Source organism: Pteronotus mesoamericanus, unplaced genomic scaffold, assembly GCF_021234165.1.
Source record: "Pteronotus mesoamericanus isolate MK-2021 breed Mesoamerican mustached bat unplaced genomic scaffold, CSHL_Meso_final scaffold_31, whole genome shotgun sequence".
Lineage (NCBI taxonomy): Eukaryota > Metazoa > Chordata > Mammalia > Chiroptera > Mormoopidae > Pteronotus > Pteronotus mesoamericanus.
In genome coordinates this window covers 34,835,670-34,843,519 of record NW_026555312.1, presented here as the reverse complement: position 1 = coordinate 34,843,519, position 7,850 = coordinate 34,835,670, and the positions used below count along the sequence as shown (strand labels likewise).

The window sequence follows — 7,850 nt, the reverse complement described above, 5'->3', positions numbered from 1 at the left end:
GTTTCTATGTTTTTTTTCATGCTGATAAAGTTGTGCAGTAAGTTCCTTGTAATTTCCCTGTAGATCTTTGTAATTCTCTCTGAGCTCAGTGAGCTTCCTTGTAACTGTTGTTTGAGACTCAGTATCTGATAGTTGACTTGCCTCTATTTCATTCAGTTCTCTTTGTGAGGATTCCTCCTTTCCCTTCGAGTGGGGGATATGTCTTTGTCTTCCCATTATTTGTTAGACTCTTCTTTTTGCTTCTCCTTCTTAAATTGATCTGTCTTGATTTCCTGACTTTGTGGTGTGAACTTCGATGGTAGGAGACCACTGTTTTTTTCTTTCTGGATCTGCCTCTGATGATGTCAGATGTTGTCCTTGTCTGACCTTAGGCAGTCTGTTCGAGACTCAGGAATCTACTGCCTGTGGCTGTCTCCTTCATCTGTTAATCTAGTCACTCTGTACTCAGTAGGCCACCTTAGACAGTTCAGGGCAGGGCGGAGTCTCACCTAGGGGCAGGGCTATTGTGTCCTCTGACACTGCTGCCACTCAGGGGGAGTGGTCTCTGCCTGAGCAAGACAGGTGCTGCCGCATGGGGGATGAGTCAACACTGAGATCCCATCAGCTACTCTCTCAGATTCTTCCCTAAAGCCTCCTTCCCAGTTTCTCCTTAGGTATCTCTAGCCCATTCTGCCCCCACCTTTGTCGGAGACCATGGTAAGTGGCTGCAAATAAAAATTTATGTGTTGGCCTTTTAAATGGTTATTTGGGTCTCCAGCTGTGGCAGAGAGCAACCCTGCTGCTTTTCGCAACTGGCTGTTTTCTGTTACTTTTTGGGCTCTGGTGCTGTAGTCTAGAGATTCCCGCTCTTGGTTTAGTTCCTGCTCCTCTCAGGGGAATCCAACTGGCCCTTTCAACATCCTTCTGGTGTTGTCGCCCATGAGTGCCATGCCCGCCTTCTTGAGTCTCTACTGCACTCCTTACCAGTTAGATTGCGCTAAAGCCGATTCTTCTGTCTCCAAGGTTACAAGGTTCCTAGGTTCCTCTCTAGCTATTGTTCAGTTGTTTGTTCTAGGTGATTTCTCCACAATTTAGTTGTAATTCCAGGTTTGTCCTGGGAGGATGTGAGTGTGACTTCCACTCTTCCATCTTGAGTCCTCTTTTTCTCCTTCTTTATTCTCACCTGAGGACTTGCCTAGAGGGGAAGAGAGGGAGAGAAACATTGATCAGTTGCCTGTCCTATTACCAAATTTGTCACCCTGGCATGTGCTCTGATGGTTTATCAAACCTGCAACCTTTCAGTTTACTGGATGATAGTCCTACCAACTAAGCCATACTAGCCAGGGCACCATTTCTTCTTATGTGCTATTTATGTATAACTATTTATGTTTCTTTTTTTCCCCTAGGATTAACAAACTAATTTATTTATACTGTCTTTATGAATTAGTCCCATGAACCCATTGACTGTTCTTGTCTTTAGCTTATTTTTAGTCATTTTATTAATAATCCCTTCATTTAATATATATGTATCATACACATTGGTTATTTACATTAAACTCAACTACTGAACTCAACTCTATAAATATTTATAAAGAAAAAGACCCAATTTATCACAGGTTGATGTCTCTTGTTTGTTGAAATGTTCAAATGTTAGCCTTGAGCATCATTGTTTTTAGTATAGGAGATAAATTTGATGTTTTAATTTTTGCTGAGTTTTTTTTGTTTATTATTCTAATGCTTTTATTTTTGTTTTTAAAACATTGTTGACCTCCATTTCAAAAAAAAGTGATGTGAATTTTGTAAACATAGCTCTGAGTCATTAAAAAATTTCTGTAAATATTCTCTTTCTGGAAAATGAAAACTTTACGAAGTTAAAAACATTATTTTTTTGGCTTTATTGAGATACAATTGTATGTTCATTTTTTACAACAACATAACTGTTTTTATTAACCACATGGTTGTACTCATTTTGTACAAAACATGGTAACATTTCTTCCTCTCTTCTGACAGGAGGCTACCACACTATAACCTCATGTTTACAAAAATGCTTTTGGCATCAGCCATTGGGAATGCTCTTGATTTATTTTCAGCCTGAAGGAAAGCACAGTTCTGAAAGTAACACCACATAACCAAAATTGGGAATAAAACCAAGAAGAGGCTAGCAGATTTCTTGTAGCTCTCTGCTGACAGGTCCTAGTCATACTCATCTTCTCTCAACAGAAAATATTTTAGGAATAGAGACTCCCAAATATTATGTTAAGTAATACCTCCAAACTCTCTTGGGAGAATTCTTCTTCCACTTCCATCTATCCTAATGTTATTATAACTAGCTAACTTGTAACTTCTTTAAGAATTTCTACTCCGGTTCACAGTGTCAGTTGGCTATCTCCCTTTGAGCTTCAAAATGACAGAAGAGCATTAAGTTTCAAAAGGAAGTCAATTGAGACCTTTCATAGATGAAACCTATTTCCTAGAAGTCAAACGTATGCTCAGCAGGAGAAAACAGATTGTAAAAATATGTCCAGCTGGAAAATATGTTGGATACCCAATTAAGTTATTGTGCATCTGTGGATTTAAAATGATCTTTATCCACAGTGAAATAGATGTGTCCCTCGTTGCTTAGAAAATCCACAGCTTGCTTGACTAAGGCTACAGTCATGTTGAAGCTGGTTCTTGAGATCATGAAAGTTCACTTCTTCAGGTTTTGGGCAAGGTTTAATCAAATTCAGCACTTGATTTTGTGCCACAATGAGGCCATTTGCTAGTAAGAAGTTCCCACCAAAGTTCCCTGCTTCACCCATTCCTGCATTGCTGATAGATGCTCTCCTTGTTGAGAGATGGCTGTGAGGTATGGTCAGCATCATGTGTGCATTCACTACTTCCAGAATATGTGCAGTGCACTGATATCCTCCAGGGGCAGGATCTTAAAGGAAACCAGGCTTTTTTGTTGCTGTTGTTCTGAAAAGACCTCAGGTGGCCAGCCACTTTCACATATGTTGCCACAGGAACCACAGTGTTTTCACCACTGGCATCATCTGTGTCAACCCACTGCTGAACATCCATGGGTGCAGCTGTCATGTCATCTACTTTGTAAACAATGTCAGCTTGAGCCTTCTCTCCATGTCTGATTATCCCCACAATAGTGATCTGTGAAATTGCAAGATTCCCACTTCTGAACACTTTATCTACCAGAGTGGCAGAAAGCAGCTGAGACATTATACACGGTACAATGTGCTGCGCTTGGGCTCTTGATTTCTTTTCAGCCCGAGACGGTGCTCATGATCTAAAGTCCCCCAGAGACTGCTTTTCCACATCTTGCTCATGATTCCCTCAGGAAAGATACCCAGGAAGTACCAGTCTGCTATGTTTGTCCATGTCTCAGAACCTTGTTGCAGTCGCAGTGCTATATCTACTTTTTTCTGTATATTAATTTTTTAGAGGTGAAACATTTTTAATGCTTTTATGCTAACAGTATAAGTGAGAAAATACTAATTAGAACAATACTTTTATGGTTTTTGAGTGGGATTCTGTATATTTCTAAAACCAGCTTTGCTGGCTAGGTGCATTGGAAATAGATTTTTTAATTTCTTGGAGTTTATGTCAGTTTTTAAGTAAATAAAACTTTTTTGACTGTAGCTTGTTTCCCAAAAGAGCATCAATAATTGTGGCTTTATATTGTAATTTTTTTCTGACCAAAATCCACCAAGAATTGAGAGATTCAAAAATTCAACTTCAGGTTCAAATGGAATAATCCTAGTCAACCCTATTATGTTGCAAAACCAGTATGATGTAAATATAAAGGTTATTGTTGATAAGGTCCTCAAATTATCTTATTTCTTTTTCCAAAGGTTGAATGTGGAAGTAGTTTTCCTGGTTTTGTTGGTATAATGTTTTTTCCTCCTGGTGGTTCTAAGTTTATTCATCTTATGTATCATTCTGCAAGATTTTTTTTTGCAATAAAATATATAAAATCCATTCTAAAGGTAAGTTAAACTTATAGTAAGATTTTTGTTTTGTTTTTAAGTAAATATTTATTATTCTTTGCAGTTTATAAATCATCAAGAGACATTAATGAACCAAGGTAAGATAAAAACATTAAGTAACTTCAAAAGGCAATAGTTAATATTCCACTAGAACTATAGTTTGAAACGCTCTCATAATAAACAAAAATAACAATTCAAATTAATTTATTGTGTTCCGATATATGGAGTGGGAAACATTTTCTCTCTAAGGCCAGATGCTAAGTATTTTAGACTTTGTGGACCACACAGGGTCTCTGTCACATATACCTCTGTGTATGTTTAAAATACAACCCTTTACAAATGTAGAAATTATCCTTAGCTTGCTGACCTCAGAAAAACAGCCAATGGGCCAAGATTAGTCTTGAAGATCATAGTTTGCCTATATAATACATTGTATTAAATGTTGAATTTGAAATTTATTTTGGCTACTGGTCATATGTGGGAATATTCTGTTACAAATTTCTTTTTTAAAGATATGTAATCTATTTTCTAATTCATAAAAAACAAAATACATATTGGATTTTTAAGCTAAGATTTAAAAGAATGCTATTTACAGCTTATTAAATATGCTGTTCTGTTTAACTGGTTTATGCTCATAAAACAAGGACAGGAAAATACAGAAAAGGATGTAATAAATGGAATCCATTTTTCACTTTCTAGAGACAAAAATTGCTGACATTTTGGTTTAGTTGCTCTTTCAAAAGGTTGAGTCTATTTTCTGCCTCTATTTTTAACTACCTAGTGTTCCTTCTTAGAAGCAACTAATGTAATCAGTAATACAAGCAAAAATGTATATATTCTTTTATTAAAAATCTTACATGGTGACATATATCTGGGTTTCAATCTTCTGTTTTTCAATTAATAGTATACATTGCAAGTCATCCTATATCAATTCATAGAACTTCATTATTCTCATTTTTTCTCTTTAGGACTGCATATTTGAGTGGATGTGCCATAATGTATTTAACCAGTCTTCTGCTGACAGATGTTTGGTGTTTCCCCCTAATGATTTGCTGTAAAAACAATGCTACATAAATGCTCCAATCAAAAGTCATAGGGTAGCTGAAAGGATAAGAAAATAACCCATATATATGCTTCCTCCAAGAGAGTCACCCAAAAAGAAAGGTATACCCCAACTAAAAGTAAAGGGATAGAAGAAGATATTTCAAGCAAGTGGAAAGAATAAAAAGCTGGGGTAGCAGTATTTATATCCAGCAAAATAGACTTTATAACCAAAGCTACAGTAAGAGACAAAGAAAGACACTACATGATGATAAAGGGAATGATAAAACAAAAGAATATAACACCAGTAAACATTTATGCACCCAAAATAGGAGCACCTAAATATGTGAAGCAAATCTTGATGGACATAAAGGGAGAGGTCAGCAGAAGTACAGTTATAGTTGGGATTTTAACACCACATTGACTTCAATTGATAGATCTTCCAGACACAATATCAACAAGGAGGCAGCAGGCTTAATTGACACACTAGACCAAATGGATTTAGTTGATACCTTCAGAGCATTTCATCCCAGAGCAGCAGAATATATATTCAAATGTACATGGAATGTTTTCTAGGATAGGCCACATGTTAGGATACAAAACAGGTCTCAATATATTTAAGAAAATTGAGATCATACCAGGCATCATCTCTGACCACAATGCTATAAAACTGGAAACCAATCACAAGAAGAAAACTAGAAATTATATAAAAACATGTTATTAAACAATGAATGGGTCAGTAATGAGATCAAGGAGGAAATCAAAATATCTGGAAACAAATTAAAATGAACACAAAACAACCCAAAATCTATGGGACACAGAGAAGGCAGTCCAGAGAGGGAAGTGTATAGCAATACAGGCTTACCTAAAGAAGAGAAAAATTTCAAATAAAGAACCTAACCCTACAACTAAAAGAACTACAGGAACAACAACAAACAATGCCCAGAGTGAGTGGAAGGAAGGAAATAATCAAGATCAGGGCAGAATTAAGTGACATAGAGACTAAAAAAACAAGTCAAAGGATCAATAAATCCAGGAGCTGGTTCTTTGAAAAGATAAACAAAATTGACAAACCTTTAACCAGACGAGAGAGAGAGAGAGAGAATCCAAGATGGCAGAGAAGTAAGTAGAAGCTACACTAACCTCTTCCCAGGACCAATGTGGATTACAACCACATTGCAGAGAAATCGTCTAGAATGAACAACTGAACAATAGCTGGAAAGAAGCCTTATAACCACGGACAGACAGAAGAAACAGGTTCACCACAATGTGGCGGGTACGGAGCATGGGGGAAATGTGAGAGCACTGGCTGGGCTTCAATGACTGTCAACTGAAGTGCCACAGGGACATTTCAGTAGCTGGGGAGTTCCCCCGGAGAAGTGTGGGGTCTAAACCCCAAGCTGGGCTCCCCAGCATACAGCCCCAGAGCCCAGATAATATCCAGCTGTGAAAAGCAGCAGGGTTTTTCTCTGCCAGGGATAGACAGCTGGAGACACAGAGAGGATTTTAAAAGGCCAATGCATAAATTTCATTAGCAGCCACTTACTATGGGCTCTGGCAAAGAGAGTGCAGAGTTTAGTGGAGACTCTTGATGAGAGACTGGGGATGGTGGTTTCGGGGAGATAACTGAGAGAGCAGCTACCAGGATCCTGGTGCCGACATATCCCCCATACAGCAGGAGTCATCTTACTCGGGCAGAGCACTCCTCTCCCAGTGGCATCAGCCTGAGGGTAAGCCATAGCCCAGCCACAGGAATGACTCCGCCCTACCCTATGGTGCTTAAGGCCTGACTGCTGATTACAGAGTGACTGGATTAATAATTGAAGGGGTCAGTGATAGACTCTTGATTTCCAGTAGTCTCAAAGAGGCTGCCTAAGGCTAGACACCATCTACATTGCCAGAGGAAGATTCAGAAAAAAAAAGTGGAAAATACTATATGCTACAGAGTCAAATTCCATCACAGTCTTCTTCATGATTTCCAATATTATCTCTCCTGCAAAGCTTTTTAACATTCATTTCATGTTCTTCAAGTTTGTGCATATTAACGTCCTAGATTTTATATTATAGTTTATTTCACTTGCATTTTCCTCCTCCTTTCTCTCACCCCATTATACCATATTCTTTCCTCTTCTTGTTTTTGTTTCAAATTTTGTTTTCTCTCTTGTTATGACTTTTTTCCATTCCACACTCTTACTATTTCTGCCCCCCCCCAACCTTTCAAAACCATTTTTCTTGTCATTGGTCATCTCATATTCTTTTGTCCTACTCTTAAAATACACTTGTTCTCTCTACACCTTTATCAACCTTTGATTGCTGGCTGTGGATAAGGTGGTAGTTATTGAATTTCTTCAATTTTATCTCTAGGTCTTCACTATTTTGGTATATCACATTTAAAATTTTACAGTCCCCCCTCTCCTACTCCATTCTGGCTTTGTCCTGCCCTTTCTTTGTCTCAAATTTTTCCCAGTCTTAGTCTGGTTTTCATTCCTCATTCTTTTCTTTTTTAAATTTTATTTTAATTTATTTTTTCAAATACATTTGTCTCTGCCTCCTCCGCACCACTTTCCCTTGCCCCCTCCCTCCCTCCCTCCCTCAGCTCTTCCCCTTTGGTTTTGTCCATGAGTCCTTGCTATATGTTCCTTGACTTTCCCCTTCCCATCCTTTTCCCCACCCCCCTGCCTCCTTCCCTCTTGTCTCTGTTAATTTCTTTTCCTTTCAGTGTTGCTGGTCTTACTTTCCTTGCCTTATTTTCCTTGCATCTTTGTATTGTTGGTTAGGTTCCGCTTATAGGTGAGATCATACGGTATTTGTCTTTCGCCCCCTGGCTTATTTCGCTTAGCATAATGC

The 7,850-nt window shown here is 38.1% G+C and overlaps 1 pseudogene; it reads right to left on the bottom strand.

Moving 5' to 3' along the window:
• Nucleotides 1-2,533: 2,533 nt before the first annotated feature.
• LOC129085596 (replication protein A 32 kDa subunit-like) lies at nucleotides 2,534-6,742 on the bottom strand (annotated as a pseudogene).
• Between the last annotated feature and the right edge of the window lie 1,108 nt (nucleotides 6,743-7,850).